Raw genomic sequence first — 18,304 nt, 5'->3', positions numbered from 1 at the left:
TGTTACACTCACTTTATATACAGCGTAATGGAGTAGAAGTTCCTCCATCCATGACACCTCCCTTAAGTCATAATCAGAAGCTTTATGAACAGCTTATTTTCAGTAATTATTACTCTGAGCATTTCTCAATTATATCGTTACTTTTCTGCTCTGCGATGCAAATTGATGGCGCTCCAGAAGTTCTGTAGAAATGGATTGCTCTGTTTTTGCTGCCAAGTAGATTTCTAATGAGGATTATGTGGTTTTCCATCATTATTTACCTACGCTCATGCTGCTTTCGCTTGGGGCCTGCTGGGAACCCGGCGGCACGGGAAGCCCCTTGGAGCCAGGCTCTGTCAGTCCCTGCTGGTGACGGGCGGCCGGTGGTGACCGATGGTCGGCGTGACAAGTACAGGTCTCTAAGGGCTGGGCTTAGTTGCCAGCCAGCAACTAAGCGTTCAGATGCACTGACTCCACAGCTCTACTGATATAATCACGATGATTAACCCAGTATATTTAGTAGGACAGACCACTGGCCAAGCAGACTTAGAAATCACTCTGTTAAAATCGGGAGTCACGTTATTTCTAAATCAGAGTGAACTTTCTATTATTCTATTGCATGAGGGATGGCGAGCTTTGCCTCCATCAGGGATGAAAAGTCGTTCCAACGTAGATGGTTGATACAGGGGAAAGCAGCCAGGGCTGCCGAGCATTCCCCACCAGTCCTGCAGAGGAAGGCAGACGCTGTGCCACGCCAGAGCTTTTTCCATGAGTCAAAAAGATGCTCCCTGTAAGATCTCCTAGATAAAGCCCGTGCCTGGAGGATGAACTCAATTATAGAGCAAACTTTGCAAGTGTATCCCTACGATTTCATTTTCAGAATGTGGGATTGCATCAGTTAATTCACTCTATCAAAACAACACAAATTATTGTATCCATTTCCAAGATTCAGTTTACGCAAGCGTACAGTGAAAAGTGAAGGAGAGGGGTTTCCATCCATAGAAAAAGACTCACTGCAAATCTATCACTATTGATAATTCACTAAAATAATTCTTAGATAAAACTTAATTGAAATTTATCTTCCATCGTAGCTGAACTCAATGGAGACTGTATTTATCCTCAAATGAGGACCTTCAATAGTTTTGGGTTAAGATACGTGATGGTCATTCTTTATCGGCTCACGCTTTAGATGTGCCTGACGCTTCAGTGGGGCTGATGTCTCGCCCCATCGGCCGCTCCTGTGGCAGAGGTGTTCCAGTGGCCACTGCGATGCCCAGGAGGCACCTGCAACATCCCCGTGGGTCAGGAACTGCTGAGCATCGAGCCTGTTCCTCGGGATAACCCTGGCAGCACATCTCACTCCTGGAGTGTCAGACTTCCTTCACATTTGCTTGAAAACAGGGCTTTGACATTTGCAGTCCCCTCAGTGCAGGTGCCCAACACCTTCAGCTCTGTGGAAGTGATTCATGGACCTGTTGGAGCGGGGCCAGAGGAGGCCCCGGAGATGCTGGGAGGGCTGGAGCCCCTCTGCTGTGGGGACAGGCTGAGAGAGCTGGGGGGGTTCAGCCTGCAGAAGAGAAGGCTCCGGGGAGACCTTCCAGCCCCTTCCAGGCCCTCAAGGGGCTCCAGGAAAGCTGGGGAGGGACTCTGGAGCAGGGAGGGGAGCCATGGGACGAGGGGGAAGGGTTTTACACTGACAGAGGGGAGACTGAGATGAGATGTGAGGCAGAAATTGTTTGCTGTGAGGGCGGTGAGCCCCTGGCCCAGGTTGCCCAGAGAAGCTGTGGCTGCCCCATCCCTGGAGGGGTTCAAGGCCAGGTTGGACGGGGCTTGGAGCAACCTGGGCTGGTGGGAGGTGTCCCTGCCCAGGGCAGGGGGGTGGCGCTGGACGGTCTTCAAGGTCCCTTCCAACTCGAACCATTCCGTGATTGAGAGCCCTCCCGCTGCCCCTCCGAGCCCCGCAGCCCCTCCGCGCCGGCCGGGCCGCCCGCGCTCCCTTCAGGCGCCGGGGCCGCCCCCGGCCGAAGCCCGTCCGCCCGCCCGGCGGGGCTCGGCGGCGCCGCCCGGGGGGCGGGTGCGGGGGTGTCCGAGCCGCTCGCTCCCCGCCCCGGCCCCACCTCCGCCCGGCAGCCCGCACCGCCCGCCTCCCGCCGAGCCACGGCCGCCGCCGTCCCGGATCCGCCGCCTCGCGCCGAGCCCCCGGGGAGCGCTGGCAGAGAGGGTGAGTCCCCCCCGCCGCGGAGCGGGGCCCGGCGCCGCCATCGCCTCCCCTCAGCGCGCCGCGGGGTGAGAGGCGGGAAGGGCGGGCGGGGAGCCCCAGGGAGCCCCGCCGTTAACCGGGAGCCGGAGATGGATCCCAAATCCCAAATCTGCCGCCGGGTGAGGGAGAGGGAGCGGCGGGGCCGGGGGGAGATGGTGGGGCTGGAGGGAGATGGCGGGACTCGGGAAGGAGCCAGGCTGTGAGGAGAACCGGGGTGTTCAGCCTCGAGCGCTGCCGGTCCCAGACCCAGGCCGGGCTTTAGAGGTGTGTGGTAAAATCGCAGTTATTACAACATTGCACCTGATGGTTATATACAGCTGTAAAAAATAAAAAAAAAAAAAAAAAAAAAAAAGCTCCTCATTTTTCACAGGTGCGTTGGCAAACTTTTCACTCTCTTTTGAAAGTAAGCGCATTAGGCTTTGCCCTAAAAAATAACAAAACATTAAAATACGTGCGTAATGAAGCAGATACCAGTAAGTAAATAATATAAGTAAATAATACAAATAAATAATACAAGTAAATAAAAACTACACGCCACCCGCTGTGGGAGTGGGCAGGCAGGTGCCGAAGTGCTGCCCTTGGCACGGCGTTTCTCCTGCGAATGGACGCGGGCTTCCCGTGCCTATTTCCTATACGCAGATGCACATTCTTGTGTTTAATTAGGCCGTAAACTCCTTGGAATAACAACCGGCCGTGTCTTTGTGGTGTGGAGGGCGCCGAGGGCTTGGTTGTGCGCCGGGCCGATGGGTGCTCTGGTAATAGGGTTAATGAGAACAGTCCCGGGGTTGATGAGTGCACGCCGTTCGCGCAGATAGAGCTGGTTTGCAAGACTCAGCTGGTTGATTCCTAAGGGCAATCTCAGGAAAATAGGTTCGTATGATTTCCCGTCTGTCAGAGGGTAACGCGGGCAGAGCCGGGAACCGCAGATGCAGAGATCAGAGCAATTGCAGAGAGCCGTGTACTGCAGCCTCTTTCATAAATACAGTACTGGTAATCCCAGATGCTCAGATAGTGAGTCAAGTTTCCCTCCCTCAATAAACATGTTTTTGCTTAAAATAATAAAATATTAAATGCTGAGATTGCTCTTTCTCAGGTTGGTTTTGAACCTCTAAGTATAAACTTTTCAAGCTTCCTCTGTAACTATGAACCTCCTGGTTGCGGCACCCCGTTCTGCCTCTCCTCAGGTGAGTTTTTCAGAAAAGGGCACAAATTTAAACGTTTACAGTGCCAAAGAATATGGTCATCCCTTGCATTTGAGAACACGTACACCAGCTCGGAGAAAGAGAACTAAAAGGTGAAAGCGTTTGTCCTCGTGATGGTGCGACAGCCTCGCATCCCTCGTGCCAGTGGGTGCCCAGGCTGTGCGCAGCAGCGCAGTCCTGCAGGTGAATTCCAGAGGTAATTGCAGATGGATGTTTTATAGCATGGATGAAGGGAGTTGTCCTGTTTGGTACACGGCTTGGTGATTCATCAATCTTTACGTGGTAATACTTTTGCTCTTCTAGTCAATCCACAATTAACTGCGCTACCAGTGTTGCTGATGAGAGTCTTTCCCTCTTCTCGTCATGCGTTACTTGCTGTAAGTCAATTAGCATTTCCCAGCGTGATAATTGCAGCACTCTGTTCACAGCCAGTCTCATCCTCTCAGTGACATCCCTTCCAGACCAAGATAATCTTAGGGCCTTTTGCCTTAGCCTGGTTTTGTCAGAGCCGTCTCTCCTCGAGCCAGCTTGACATGTGGCATTCTGGCTGCGTGACGTTAGGAGTCAGGAGTCCGGTAAATCCTGTAGTCAGCTTATATAGGATGGATCCCGCGCGTTGATCCTCGAAACACTTCTGATGAATTCCATCCTCTGGCTGGCACCAGGTGCTGGATGCTTTATCTGGCAGAAAGAGACGAGGGAGAGCGTAGCCAAGGTGAGGGTAGATATGGTCTCTCTGTCAGGGAGGCGTGCAATTTGCCAAAGTGCAAAGTGCTGCGGGGGAAAGAAGCTGTGTTACAAGAACGGGCGCCTTTTCCTGCAGCCTTGGGAACTCTGTAGAAGAGACACCTGTACCTTGCTAACTCGTGGGTTGACTCATGCCACGCAGTCAATTTATTATGATCTCTTCCTGCCCTGTTTTCCATTTGCCCAAGCTTCAGTTGTGGGTGAAGAGATAGGGGATGTTTCCTTTTACACTGTTGACACAAGTTGTGTCAATTATGTAGGAGAGCCCTGCCCGAAATCAGGAGTTGTGAACTTAGGTTGTGAACCAGAAGTCACCAAGACCAGACAGACTCTTCCAGTGCAGGCAGCAGGTAAGGCACTCGGCAGCAGAGGTGAGGGAAAGAGCATACTAAGTATACTCAGGGTGCTTAATGTCTCTCAAGGAGGGCAAGGTCGTTGAAGGGTGAGGAATCTTCCAGGGCTGTCATTTCCCAGTCCAAATGGGCCCTAAGCTGCACCAGAAACACCCCCTCACCTCCCCTCTACCGTACTACTTTGAGGGGTTCCTTAGAACAAAAGCCCTCCCTCTCCAAATAAATTCTGATACTTGAGAAAATTCCCCCTTTTTTTTTTTTTTTAAGTCTAAATTCCTCAGTATTTTCTTTCCTTCCTTATATCCATTAGCTGGATTTTGTAGATTCAAAGGAAAGGAATGCTTCCGTTATTCGTGTGTGTGACTCAAAGGACTTCTGGATGAGGGGCATGGCCAGCAGTTCAGAAGCGGTGAAAAGGTACGTACGATAGTGCCGCGCCAATAAGCTTCAGAAGGAATTTCAGATTGCAGCTTTCCTTTAAGGACCGAGTTGTATTGTATGATGCGTCTGTTGTTGGCAGTTATTTTTCCATTAATTGCTGTGAGAATCTTTTAGTCTAAAGAAGAGGCTTCATCTTCTAGACTTTGCCCATGCTTTCGGCAGAGATCTGAGTAGCGGGCTGGTTATTGCGATGCCAAATGCTGAAATGAACTGTTGCGTTTGCTGTTTTTCTCACTCAGAACCTGGCGCCCGTGAGGAGCCAGAACACGAGGCACGAGCTACGATCATTGAAACGGCACCACTCGAGCTACGGCAGCAAAGCTGGATTGGGATTTCTTGTTTCTTGCCTGAAGCTTTGGGCTTTTTGATGTACCGGGTTTGAACTGCAGGCTTTGGCGAGGAACCAAATTAGGGTAAAATGGCGTTCTTTTGGTGGTTTTTGTCTAGATGTTGCTTTGATATTTAAAAAAATCTAAAGTGTTGTGTGAAACCTGCTTGAAATAAACTTAAAAAAACCATTGTTATATCACTTTACGGATCTGGAAATGGGGCAGTAAATGATCAGAAAGTGGTTTGGTTAAAGGATCTAGGCTTTAGCTACGTTCTGCCCACCAAGAAGCCCGGCACCAGGGGATTCCTTTAGGGTGAGCTGAAACAGCCTTTGTTGATCTGGTTGAAGATGTCCTTGCCCATGGCAGGGGGGTTGGACTAGATGGGCTTTAAAGATCCCTTCCAACCCAAACCATTCTATGATTCTGTGACTTGCTGAATGGTTCTAGACAGGTAATTTATCTTCTTTCTACCTATCGATTGTCTCATTATTGGGAATAATGATGACTTTTCTATTTCCATCCATTGCTGTGAAAATTGATCGGCTTGTAAATAATTCTCAGTGCAAACAGCCCTGCAGGGGTAGCATTATTAAGGGTGCTGGTTTCACCCCAAGAAATGCAAGCACATGGAGCTTCCCCATGTTCCAGTCTAACCAGTGCATATGGAAGGCGGAATTTGCTCCTATTAGAGATGGCCGTAGGTGAAGTGTCAGCAATGGGGAAGTCTGGGATGAAGGTTTCCACTTGAAAGCTTCTGTAAACCCTATAGCATGTCTAGAAAAAGTTATTTTCAGTGTCAGGTAGTCCATCTTTAAACTAGATTATCAGAGCATTTAAAAAAAATTCTGAACTCTGTTTCCCTTTCTGTTTTGTTTTTTTTTTTTTCCCACAGTCCATAAGATGGTTTGATAACAAATACCATCTCTCTAAAGTGTGGTGAGAAAAAATTACCTCCTTATTTGAAATGCTCATTGAAATGAAAAAACCCACATTGTACTGTAGCGGTGCCATTTATTAATGAGTGAGTCACGTAAAGTCACTTTGCTGTGGAGGGGGACCTCACTAGAAGTCACAAAAGTTATTTTGAAGCTTATACATGCGACACGTTCTCTGCTGGTTGAACCCCATCCCTGCCCCCCGTGCTCTTGCTGGAGAATTGTGGAGTCTCAGATCTAAGGACAGGGCTGCGTTTTGTAAACATTCCCTACGCCCTCGCAGTCTAAATGTGCTGGCTTGGCCGAGAACTGTAATTTAAGTGTTTAAGCTAACCCAGCTCGTTTGAACCGTAATGACTTACAGAGCAGTCAGGTCATTATCCCGGAGGTGACCGTCTGGGCTGGGGAGAGGTGGAGGGAGGGGTGGCCAGGGCCAGGGGGTGTTTCCACGGGCAGCTCTCAAGCCCGAGGATGGTCCACTCCGTCCTGCAGGATCTGTCTGCTGGCTAGTAGCTTTGTGGAAAGAAGTCTTTATCCTTCATTTTTTAAAAATAGGAGTACGTGCTGACAAGCAAAACGAGAGGAGATGCTTGCAATAAATAGGTGAAAAATCAGATGTATCAGTAGGTTGAACTTACTGCTTACTCAAAATTTTGAAATACAGTTGTGTTCACACTCTTTATTTGTTTTGCTCATAAATCAGTGTGTCTGTGAGAACCGTTTTCTTTCCTACCTCAGTCAAAGTGGCCTTGTTGTGTCTCTATAAAGAAATGGGTCCAGCCTCCTGTGTAGCCTCGGAAGATTACACTGGTATTTCCAAATGATAGAGAAGCTAAGACTGAAATCCTGAGGCCTATCTTGGGTTATATAGATTGAAAACTAACACCAGTTGCAGGAGTAATACTTGATTTGTATCTATATATATTTGCCCTAAGTTTAAATGCAAGATACTGTAATTTCTGCCTGTTATTTAAATGGAAATTTAACAAACAGAAAGCCCTCCATAAAACAATCGCTGTCTTTGGTGGTCTGGAGGCCCTTGGTATAATAATAATAATCCTTTCCAGAATTGCTCCATGAAATCTTGTGGCGTACGCGTAGATAATCTCTTATTTGTACCTGAAACACCATGTCGCGTTCGAGCCCTGGACTGCGGAGTGCGTTTCGCAGTTTGGGAGAACCGGTTGCCATCCTAGACTGGCTCATCATCTTAGGTCTGTAAAGCTGCCTCTGGCAGTGATGAATAACTAACGCTCGAGGGAAGACTAATATCCTCTATTATGCACCTACCCAATTGGGCAATGTCAAAAACAGAAAGATGGGCGTAAGATTATCTGTCTGACCCCTGCGGATCATGCCCTGAAGTGTGGTGATTACCCTTCTCAGAGTCTAAACACGCATAAGTGCAGATGGTAGTAGTTACAGTCATCTAATCCTTTTTTTGAAAAATGCTGCCCCGGCTTTGTCTTGATGTGAATAAACCTGTTGCGGCAAATTACACTAATTCAGAGCTCAACTTAATACAGAGAAATGGAACTAAAAGCTTATGAAATAGAGGGAAATACAGGCATATGTACCTTGTGTCACTGAGCTTGCTAACACAAGCGTTATGTGTATCCTCTCAGTGCTTAAAACCTTGTTTACAGGTACTGGTTTTCCCTTAAACTTCATTTAAGGCCAGATATGAAGAGTTTTCGTGCCTATGTAAGGAGCAGTTGCTAGATGTGAGCTTGAAGTGTTGACGTTCTCTTCTTTCAGTCGGTAACTAAGAAAATCCGTTCTGGCTAGAGTTTCGATGGGCCAAGGCCACCTGTAGGAGGTTTAATAAGGCCAAGTGCCGGGTCCTGCATTTCGGTCACAACAACCCCAAGCAACGCTACAGGCTTGGGGCAGAGTGGCTGGAAAGCTGCCCGGCAGAAAAGGACCTGGGGGTGCTGGTGGAGCCAGCTTAACACGAGCCAGCAGTGTGCCCAGGTGGCCAAGAAGGCCAACAGCATCCTGGCTTGTACCAGGAATAGCGTGGCCAGCAGGAGCAGGGAAGTGATGGTGCCTCTGTACTGGGCACTGGTGAGGCCTCACCTCAAGTGCTGTGTCCAGTTCTGGGCCCCGCTGTACAAGAGGGACATTGAGGTGCTGGAGCGTGTCCAGAGGAGAGCGACCAGGCTGGGGAGGGGTCTGGAGAGCAGGGCATGTGAGGAGAGGCTGAGGGAGCTGGGCATGTTTAGCTTGGAGAAGAGGAGGCTGAGGGGAGACCTCATTGCCCTCTACAACTCCCTGAAAGGAGGGTGCAGAGAGGTGGGGGTTGGCCTCTTCTCCCAGGGGAATAATGACAGGACCAGAGGAAATGGGCTGAAGCTGCGCCAGGGGAGGTTTAGATTAGATATCAGGAAGAATTACTTTACTGGAAGAGTGGTCAGGCACTGGAACGGCTGCCCAGGGAGGGGGCTGAGTCCCCATCCCTAGAGGTGTTTAAGAAACGTCTAGATGTGGCACTTCAGGGCATGCTCTAGTGGCAGAGACTGTAGGGGGTTTTTTTGTGTGTGTGTTTTGTGTGTGTTGCACTCGACGATCTCAAAGGTCCTTTCCAACCATGAAGATTCTATGATTCTGTGATTCTTATGGACACGTTTTCCTTAGCTCATGGCTGTGTGGCAGCAGAGCGTCGGGTGGGTGTTCAGGTCCCAGCACTGTTGAACTGGGCTCATCGTTTTTCCTTGAAGTCCACTGTCTCCATCTGCTGTGCCTGGCTCAAGTCATGCAACGTCTTCCTTAGACTCATCATTACAGTTGTTTCTGTAGTTTCCAGCTTTTCGTGGTTGCAGGACTGCGTGGGCTAATCCTCTCATTGGCGTTTCATCCAAGAGTGGGAGAAAATTACCAGATGCTTGATCTCAGCTGCCCAGAGTAATGTGTCTGCTCCAAAACTTGAGTCTGCTCAAAGGGCACGTCCTGTATCCATCCTTTAAAACTAAGTCTACAAGTCAAACATTAAAAAAAAATAAGATTACAGTGGTTCTTCTCTCTTCGGGACTGTCAGAGAACAGACTGGTTTCCTGACACTGGTGCAGCACTGGGATTATAGAGTAAATAGTGAATTTTATTTTATGTGGTATACCTGAAGATGTGACCCTTTCTTAGTCTCTTTTTGGTACATGTCAATCTAACATTCCACCTCTGGGGTGCTCGTTCAAGGTAATGGTGTCTCATGTGCCTTATATGGTTTGTAGAATCAAATTAGAGGATGTTTATATGAGCATATAAAAATTATTTTCAAGTCTATAACAAAAAGCTACAGCACGGATTCTGCAGAAGTCAAGAAAGTGGTTTGTCCGAACAAGCCAGAGGTGAGAGATACTGGCACAGCAGCTGCTCCTCTGGGATATCAGTTATTAAAACACCACGTGTCTGTAAGGGCTGGGGAATCGCCCTGTGCAGAGCTAGTTCTGGATGCTAATTTCAGCCTGGGGCTCCATTCTGTTCCTCTTAATTTTTAATTTTTTTTGAGATTATTACAACACTGCCTGATATCAATCTAGTCTGATAAAATTCAAAATTCGCAGCACAGAAGGGAAAGATTATTGGGAGTTTGCCGTTTCAGGAAAGAGCCTTCCTGTGTTTTTTGTTGGTGGTAGTTTGGTTTTTTGGACAGTCCTTGCTCCCTTGGGAGCTTCTGCCGAGGATGCTCAGCTCTCCCCTGCGTAGCTCCATCTCCCGTGTCAGCCTGTCATCTTACCGAAAACTTGCTTCTCCTGTCTCTTCTAGCAGGCGATGACCCGTATTTAGGCCAGTACTTGCTAATAACTCTTTGAATAGTGATCTTCTAATAGCACCTCACTGAAGCTACAGTAGTGACTACTTGTCACTGGGCAGCTGATAATATCATTTGTTTAATGAATGACTGTTGGATTTAATTTAGTCCGGGTTTTTTAATATTTTTTTCCGCTTTTTAATAAGGAATTTTCTCTCATCAGATGCCATGAAATCGATACTCTCTGACTCAATAATTATGTTTCACATCAAGTTATTTTGGTGTAACAAAATAAATCCAAGGGACTTATTGCTTTAATATGTGTGTATTATTACCAAAACACTAATCGAAGTAAGCAGAATGTTTTTCGTTGAGGTATGTACTGTGGTTTTATGGGAGTTTTTGTTAAACGGTGGAACAGGATTTGAAAATTCTCAGTCGTTCATTGGGTAAAAAAATGAAAAGGATCATAAAGTGTGAGGCTTTAGAAGAGCATCACCGCTGGGTTCAGGAGGACTTGCTTACCTCTTTCTTTATAACATTTCAGACTTGACTATTTGGCGTCATTTATATTAGAGGAAAAAGGCAGAAATACAGCACCGGCCGCTCTGCTGGGCGGACGGCTGACCGGAGGCAATGAGGAGCAGTAAGTTGTGTCAGCGTGTACAACAAAAAACCAGTCCTGCTCAGGGGAAACGCCGACTACAGCGTTTCACTACTTCTTCCCTTTCAGCCTGCCCACATCCAGTAAAGTTACCGTTTCTGTACTTTCTCGGTACTAAACCTTTCGGTAGCCTGAGGAGCGCGACCAGACTCTGCTACCAGCATCCTTACGCCAGTGAGGTTTGTGGGAGAGAGGGTGTGGGCGCATTCCTAAAGCTATTTTGTGGTTCCCACCTGCCTCGGCTCTGTTGATTCAGTACAGTTCTTTTGCAAGCTGGATTGTTCAAATGATCCAAGTTCAAAATAATCCTATTCAGAAAGAAAATTCCCGTCTTTCCCTCCTTGCGATGAATCGCGCATTCGGAGAGATTACCGGATTTATGAGACTACGGCTACAAAGAATTTACACTGACACAAATTACATCTAGTGTGGAAAAAACTTAAAATAGGTGTTTAAAATATTAACGAGGTATAGAAGAGCTGCAGATTTACAGCTAATCTGCACAGACTTGAAAATATCTCTTCTGTGAAGCACCAAAATGAGGTTAATAATTACAGTATAATTAGACAAGAAGAAAAATGTGTCAAGTGAGGTAGGATTTCTGCCTCACTAGTTATAGGAGAAGAGAGATTTGGTGTGCAGAACAGACTCATACCTTTTCTGAGAGAATTATGTAGAGGGCTGAGAGTGTCATTTGAACTGTAGGCTGTAATACCTAGGAGATACTTAGAGTAAGAAGTTTTTGTTTCAGCCAGCCTGCTAATTTAACTAAAATCTGCGTGGCTTCTTTTTTTTCTTTTAGAGGCAGAGATTAGGGGCTATCATTGCCTGCTTCGAGTCCCTCCAGGCACCATGAATTCTGTGCTAAATCAAATTGGAATTCAGGGCATCTGGTGTTCAGGCTCACACCAGTCCTCTATTTTTCCTCCATCAATACTGCGAATAACGAGCTTTTTGAAAGTGTTGGATATTAGGACTTTCAGCTAATAACACTTCCTGAGACTACTATCCTATCGTATTCTCTGGATATGTGATACATGTCTACTCAGTACTGCATCATCTTGATACGGCCTTGTCACTGTTGGGTATCTGATGTGAAGCATGATGGAGTGGAATACTTCTCATAAACAGAATATCTGTGTATATAGAGATATTTCATTTGTGTTACCCCAGCTATCTTCCTCATGTCCAAGATAATGAGTTATGATCGTGTTACATGGTCCTTCTTGTTTTGTCACAGTTTGGGCAATAGCTTATTTATTTATAAGAAAGTGCAAGTACTTCCTGGGTTCTGAGGAACTAAGCAGATTATGTTTTCAAAATGATGAAGATATCAGTTAATATTGTTTATAGATTTGTCTTGCAGAGAATCAAAATACAACGAGTTTGTGTCAGTATAGCAGCTGCCATCTTGGATGGTGCCATTCGTCTTGAACTGGAAGCTTCTGGAGGTACAACCATGAGCTTGAGTAGGAGATACCCGCTCAGAGTCACCAGTGAATTCACCTTATGTCACCTGCACACTTGTAGCTCATGGGTGCCACAGGGCAGTGGTGTCAATGATCATGGTGCTTGGTGCTTGGCTAGGGTCGGGAACGGTGTGAATACTGAAGATGGATGATCCTAGAATCATAGAACGGTTATAGTTGGAAGGGACTTTAAAGATCATCTAGTTCCACCCCCCTGCCCTGGGCAGGGACACCTCGCACTAGACCAGGTTGCACAAAGCCCCGTCCAACCTGGCCGTGAACACTTTGAGGGGTGGGTGGTTGTTTGTTGTTCATTTTTTTTATTGTGGGTCTGCTTCTATGCATTTCACCACGATGTGTCCTTCCTCAGTGATACTTGCCAACTGTAATCATGCCTGGTTGTGACTGTAGGATTGATTGTTTTGTGTAAACACAATTTCTTTATATGTAAAGATTTAGACATTCCACCTGCTTGCCAAGATTCAGAATCTCAGTTCCCTTAGAGCAGTTCCTCAGCTATTGTGAACGTCCTGAGAGAATGCTGAAGTAGACTTTACTCCCTTTCCTGACCAACATTGACTTTAGCAACGCCCTAGTGATTTGACAAATAGATCGCTGTCTGATGGGAAAGAACTGTTTGCTGTAGTTCAAAGCCAGATTTCAGAGGTATAGAAAAATATTTCACTAAGAATTAACAGGAGAGGAAGAAAAGGCATTTGCTGACGTACTTTATTGCCACAGGACTTATTTTTCCCTGTTAGAACTTAGCAAGCCCACCACCTAGTAGGGCAAGCTTTAAAAGAGGATAGTTATTAATTATGGATTTTGGATAAAGAGAGGTTTCTTACCTTGCATTATTTACGCCAAAAGATACAGAGTGTAACAGAAGTCACATCAAGTGTTTTAATGCAATGCATTTTTTCTGTGTTGTGTAAGATACGCAACTACCCAGATTTTTTTGTCTGCATCAGTATTTGTATTTCTGCATCGATGGAGCACTGGCACAGTTTCCCAGGGAGGTTGTGGGGTCTCTCTCCTCCTTAGCGAGATTCAAAAACCATCTAGACACGGTCCTGGACAAGCAGCTCCAGGTGGCCCTGCTTGAGCAGTGGGGCTGGACAGGATGACTTCCAGAGGTCCCTGCCAACCTCAGCCATTCTGCGATTTGGTGATCAGATGGTCGGGTTTGAGTAGTTTTTGGAAGGAATCGTTTATGTGCTGACAGTCCTACAGGAGCTTGCTCACGGGTCTGGTTGGGATTGAATTAATTTTCTTCGTAGCAGCCCATATGGTGCTGAGTTTTATATTTGGGTCTAAAACATTGTTGATAACACACCCATGTTTTGGCTGTTTCTGAGCAGTGCTTGTACAGCATCACAGGACTTCCCTCTTTCTCACTCTGGCTGGTGGTGGGTCAGGGGCCGGGAGGGCACACAGCTGGGACAGCTGACCCCAACTGGCCAAAGGGACTTTCCACACCGTATAATGTCACGTTCAGCAATAAAAACTGGATGGGCGTCGTCTCTTCAAGGTAGATGTTGCCCAGGGAGCGCCTGGGCATTGGTCTGCTGGTGGGAAGGGTGAGTGATCGCCTCTGCATCACTTATTAAACTTCCTTTAACTTGACCAATGAGGTTTTTCTCACTTTTCCAATCCAATTCTCTTCCCCATCCCACTGAGGCAGGGAGAGAGCAAACCTCAGCTGGTGCATGTTTAATTGCTGTCTGGGGTCAATCAGCCACGGGGTTACAGGAGGAAGAGGGCAGAACTGAGAGAGGGACTACAGAACCTAAACCTCGTGTTGCTGTGGGTACCTAATGACTTGGCAGCGTACAGATCCAAAGACTGTGTTATTAGTTGTGTAAGGCAGGCAAAGCTCCGTGTGAGAGCCTTGCACCATTCTGCATCGCTTTTCCAACCTTACCCGCTGTCGAGTTGGCTTGCCGTTGGTGTGACCCACCTGGGAGAAGAAAAGTAATGAAAGTAACCAACTTTCTCCCTCTTGGTGAGACAGTGGGACTAATCTATAGCATTTCATCGCTTAACTTTCAGAAGGGGAGTGGCTTTCGGGGACATTTCACGTCTCTTTTGCATTTTCAATGAAGAAAGTTTTAGAAGTGACTAGTGCTTTCTGGAGTGTTAGACACACAGCAACAGCTGATACCTTGAACCTCTTGCATGTTTTGTGTTCCAGCTGCTCTTGAATTGTCAAACCACTAGCTTCCATCCCTTCCTCGCAAAATAAGACCTTTAAAGCCTTTAGTCATTGCAGCTGTAGGGTGGAACGCTGCCTCCCGAAAAGCTGGATGACAAAACTACCTTTGGCTTGAAAGAGGCTGTGTTTTCAGTTCTTTTAAAAAATGCACAGGGCAAACAGCAAGTCTTCTGATGCCGTAATTCAGTAGAAAATGCTTGAAGAGCTACAGTATGGGTCAGGTTTTTAAATAGATGTCAGCTTTTGAAGTCAGATCTTTTGAAAAATCAACACAGAAATATAACGATAGTAGGTACAGGGAATCAAAAAGTAACAGGGCCACTTTTAGTTGTTTTTAAGGGTTGATCTGTCTTGGAAAAATGTCCTGTGGCGTCCAAATGCCGGAAAATGTCATTGGGCACATGAATTTATTTATGAACTTTCTTTGTATCCCGCTGTCATGCTAGAGTAAGTACAATTAGAGATGGATCCTGGGATTTTGCAGGCTGAGCGAATGCATTGTGTACACTCTTGACAGTCACAGATATGCACGTAGGATAATTTTTAGTCAGCGCAGAACGAGAAGGAAGTATCTCCTCTCCTTTCTTGCCTTGGGCAGCCTTGCATTATTTCTAGGGACGGCTCTGACTTCAGCATTCAGAAATGGGGGAGTGAAAATGGTTTTGAGGGTTGACCTCAGGGCCCGGAGGTCTTGGGAAGGATGCACTCTGGGGCCGTTTCAGTGGCTTATCAGGGAAATAGTAGCATGGCTGTTATAAACCATGGAACGGGGCACTTAGTGCCTCTAGTTCAAATTGACGGACAACCATGAGAACATGGTGGTTCCTCTGGCTGGTGGCCAGAGGGGACTACAAAGGCTTGTTCAAAGTAAGAATCCAGGATATTGCGGGCTTCCCCTGGATGTGTACTCAAGAAAATAAATAGTGCCGATACACTTGTCGTACTGGCATAATGTTTCCAAATTGCTTTTTTCTAATTTTATTAATTGTGGTAGTAACCTAGCTGAGTATGTTTAACTGTGGAATCCTGTGTACGCTTGAAGACCTTTGATCTTTTAAAGGATAGATTAGTTAAGCCTCTAGTTATTTCTAGGGTTTCAGGGTTTTAAAAACATATTTCTATCTTCTTTAATGTCGCCAAGAATGCAGCCTTGCTTCTGTGATGGTGAGAATGTCCTGTTTGTATCGCTCTTCTCACAGAGGGTTTCATTTATTCTGTGTGGATATAAAACAATTTTTTCTCTGGTAGTATCCAGATGTTGGGAGGTGGAAGGTGCGTGTTTATTAAAGATACACTTCTATATGTGGCTTTGTGAGTTGTCAGCGTAGCTTGACCACCATAGTGAAGTAATTATGTAGTGAACTATTTTAAGAACAATGTGTAATTGCGAAAGAAATCTCTGCTTGTGTACTTAGTTGCCAAAATAAAGGGAATTGAGATCTGCTCTGAATTGTCAGAATACGCTCTTAACTAGTTAAATCCATGTTTACAACCCTGCCTGTGGTTAACCACCCATAGATAAGATCATGGGCTGTCTTGCTGTGAGTACTAACATGTAAAGGATTGATGATACAATTCACATTTAAATTACTTTTATTTGTGCTTTATTTTTTTCTATTGTCTTTGGCTTTGAGAGGAGCTTTCTGTGCTGTGAGGAATCTTACCGGTTTATTAAGCGACTGTTTCTCGGAATAATCCGTTGTAGCTGGAAAGGTAATAACTGGCCTCCCGTAATACTACACGACACTGGTTTCCTGCAGTGCTTCCACAGAAGAGGCTCCAGTGGTTGACGGCTCCGATAATGTGCTCAATCACATGTCTGGACATATGCACGATATGAAACTTGAAACTTGGCAGTATATATACAGTTTTAAGTCAACAGAGCTAAAAGCAGCCACAGTGCATCTCTTGAACTGCTGTTCCTTTTTCTTAGTTATCATGGAAAAGCAAAGAGAATTTATTTCAAGTGCTACCTTAATCTGGGCGTTGTCCTACCTATTAGCATAAATCTTCAGTTTTCACTGTGTACCAGGTAAAACTGGTATTTGAGCTGGAGCATTTGGGGTATGCCACCAGGGTCATCATGTTTTAGTACTAGTTATTTTACCAGAGAAATCGCAGTGTGTATACGTGTGTGTGTGTCCCCACATATTAAAAAATTCTATAAATTTTTTTTAGCAATATAGTATAAAAATTGTTAAGAAATGCATTAATAGCATTCAGTCACATTAGCTAGGTGGATGAGTGGGTGTCCTCCACCAGACTTTAGCCTGCTGCAGAGCTGTTCTGCAGAACAAATCTGAAAAATAATAATCTTTGCAGGTAAGTTTCTAGGTCATCTCTTGTGGAGCATAGTTCTTAATGTATTTCCATTTGTAACCAGGCATTTAAAGAAAGGATTTTGTTAGGAGCATCTTCAGGATTCGATTTATCCCCAAAACAATGGCAGTAATAGGAATTGTGTGGAGTGTGGCGAGTACCCAGATTTAGACTAGATATAAGGAAGAAATTGTTTGCTGTGAGGGCGGTGAGCCCCTGGCCCAGGTTGCCCAGAGAAGCTGTGGCTGCCCCATCCCTGGAGGGGTTCAAGGCCAGGTTGGACGGGGCTTGGAGCAACCTGGGCTGGTGGGAGGTGTCCCTGCCCAGGGCAGGGGGGGTGGAATGAGATGATCTTCAAGTTCTTTTCCAACCCGAACCATTCTGTGATTCTATGTTCTTTCATTTTCACCTGTCTGCTTGATTATAGCGCTTTTGAGCTCTTCTTGTGCTTTGCCACGCCGGATACTTTGGTTGGGACTGTGGATAAGATTTACATTTCTTTGGTCAGCCTCAGCACCGCTGCTCCCTTGCCTGCAATGAACAGCATTTCTTCCGTGGAGCGGCTGGTGGCTCCGAACCTACTGTTAGCAGTGTTATAGATTGGGAATTTTAACGTCAGCACTGTGGTTGGAGTAGGATGTAGGCATCGGTGAAAGACGAGCTTCCCGCGTGGGAGGGAATGTTTTGCATGCAGGGATTATGGAACAGCTCCCAGTCCAACTGGTCCTACTCTATCTAGAAATAACATACTATGTGATGGGTATAAAAGTATGACTGTCTTTATTTTTAAAGTTGTCCACTGGAATCTGACCCACTGGAAATTAGAGGCGTACACCTGCAGAGAATTTACATGTGAGAGAAGGAGGATGTTTAGCTCTTTTGGCACTTAAGATACAGCCTGGCTTAAGCTGTATTTACTTATTTATTAATAGGCGATAAAGCCACCTGGTCTTTATTTCAGAACACTTAAAAAGTGGCCATTGGTGAGCCTGGATTTTCTAGGATACCGTTTCCTTGGTGGCTTCTGTCTCTGTGTCTTATTCATGTTATATTTTGTTTCTCTCCATAGCGGGCTTCGTGCTAAAGTGCACGTGCTGAAGAAAGTCTCTGTGGCACCCCGTGGGATTTGGCATTCTGCTGTGAGGATTACTGCCGGGAGATGCCTGGCTAATTCCCAGTGCATACTGTTCCCACAGACAACCTGGAAATGGGTGCGGTTGACGTGCGCAGTAGCAACAAAGGTATGAAGCTGGGATTGCCTTCTGGAATGGCAGCGCATCAAAGGGCTAGGAAAATCTATAAAATGAGCAATAAAATCACTTTGAAAGTTTCAGGTTTACTCGTTTTACTACTGCAGGAAAATGCTTGTAACGTATATACACGTAAACCACATTGGTTTATATTGTGAATATAGTACGTATTCTTTGAAGAAGTAGATAAGGGGAAATCCCTTCAGAACTCTTACAGTAACTGTGCTCCTTTAAACGGGTTATTTTCTTCTGGGACCATCTTAAACTCTTGTTTTTTCATGTTTCTTTAGCTGAATTGCTTCCTTTCTGTATGAAGGATGCAGTAGTTAATCAACTTCTAAGTCTGCTTGGAAGAAGGTTAATTGTTAATCACTATCAACAACACTCAAG

The 18,304-nt window shown here is 46.0% G+C and overlaps 1 protein-coding gene across 1 annotated transcript in view; it reads left to right on the top strand.

The window, feature by feature from the left end:
- Positions 1 to 2,102: 2,102 nt before the first annotated feature.
- The window catches only part of LYPD6B (LY6/PLAUR domain containing 6B), a 57,570-nt gene continuing 41,368 nt past the window's right edge, over positions 2,103 to 18,304 (top strand). Inside the window, exons 1-2 of the mRNA XM_063342500.1 lie at positions 2,103 to 2,200; positions 17,734 to 17,905. The gene's annotated coding sequence lies outside the window, so the exon portion shown is untranslated. The remainder of the gene's footprint in view (positions 2,201 to 17,733; positions 17,906 to 18,304) is intronic.

The sequence above is a fragment of the Chroicocephalus ridibundus genome, chromosome 7 (assembly GCF_963924245.1).
Source record: "Chroicocephalus ridibundus chromosome 7, bChrRid1.1, whole genome shotgun sequence".
In the NCBI taxonomy this organism is placed as follows: Eukaryota; Metazoa; Chordata; class Aves; order Charadriiformes; family Laridae; genus Chroicocephalus; species Chroicocephalus ridibundus.
Note: the sequence above shows the minus strand (reverse complement) of the source record. Positions and strands in the feature narration are given on the sequence as shown.